General features: G+C 40.7%; 1 non-coding gene across 1 annotated transcript; it reads right to left on the minus strand.

Annotated features, from left to right (window-relative positions):
- Positions 1–826: 826 nt before the first annotated feature.
- LOC133813409 (small nucleolar RNA R71) lies at positions 827–933 on the minus strand. Its single transcript, XR_009884421.1, has one exon. It is a non-coding gene; the product is annotated as a small nucleolar RNA R71 (small nucleolar RNA).
- Between the last annotated feature and the right edge of the window lie 414 nt (positions 934–1,347).

Genomic DNA, 1,347 nt, shown 5'->3' on the forward strand with positions numbered 1-1,347 from the left:
GTCCATGTGGAGACGATATCTGGTACTTGCTACTGTATTACTTATTTTTGATAGTGTACACTTGCACTAAGCTTAATTTTACGTAACAAGTTTTTGGCGCCGTTTCTGGGGACTGTTTAAAGTCATTTATTGTGAAATTAAGTATATTGCAATTTGGTTTAGTTTTTTTTATGCTAACATGGGTGATTCTCGTGCAATTTTAGGTTTACACAGTGTATGAACGAGAATCAAGACCCTGAACTACTTCCCATTGATCCAGAAAACGAGCGTACATTTAGAAAAGGAGAAAGATACAAAAATAAAAAAGGGGAGTAGTGATGATGGATGCTGATCAAGGAGCTCAACAGGGAACCGCTCAAAGGGCAACAAATCAAGCAGGAGCTGCTCAAGAGAGAGTAGTTCAAGGGGGAGTAGCTGCCAATAATGGGCAAAATGCAGTGATTGTGGCTGATGACAGAGATCGTGCTCTTAGGAAATATGCTCCCCCCTCTTCAATGAGCTCAATCCGGGCATTGTTAGACCAGAAATCTAGGCTACACAGTTTGAGTTGAAGCCTGTTATGTTCCAAATGCTTCAAACTATAGGCTAGTTTAGTGGGATGCCAACAGAAGATCCTCACCTTCATCCTTGATTTTTCATTGAAGTGAGTGATTCATTCAAGTTGCCCAGAGTTACAGAAGATGCCTTGAGACTGAAGTTGTTCCTATACTCCTTGAGAGGCAGAGCGAGAGCTTGGTTGAATTCTTTGCCATCTGATTTTGTGACTACTTGGCAAGAGTTGGCTGAGCAGTTTTTGATGAAGTACTTTCCTCCCACTAAGAATTTCAAGCTCCGCAATGAGATTATTTCAATTTAGCAACTTGATGAAGAATCTTTATATGAGGAATGGGAGCGGTTTAAGGAGTTTTTGTGCAAATGCCCTCATCATGGCATTCCTCATTGCATCCAGATGGAGACATTTTATAATGGTCTAACCGTGCATACTAGAATGGTAGTTGATGCTTCGGCAAATGAGGCATATGAAATCCTTGAGAGGATATCCAACAATATTTATCAGTGGCCCACTAATAGATCAGCTACAGGTAGAAAGGTGGCTGGTATTCATGAGGTAGATGCCATCACTTCTTTGGCAACCTAAGTTTCCTCTATTTCGAATATTCTCAAGACAATGAACATGGGAATGAATCATTCAATGTGGCAGCCTATGGGGACACAAATTGGGCACATGGAGAACATTTATTATGTGTATTGTGGTGAGGGTCATACTTCTGACAACTGTCCTTCCAATCCAACAGATGTGTGTTACATGGGGAATCAAAATAGGAATGGCCCTTATTCTAATTCCTA

The sequence above is a fragment of the Humulus lupulus genome, chromosome 1, assembly GCF_963169125.1.
Source record: "Humulus lupulus chromosome 1, drHumLupu1.1, whole genome shotgun sequence".
In the NCBI taxonomy this organism is placed as follows: Eukaryota; Viridiplantae; Streptophyta; class Magnoliopsida; order Rosales; family Cannabaceae; genus Humulus; species Humulus lupulus.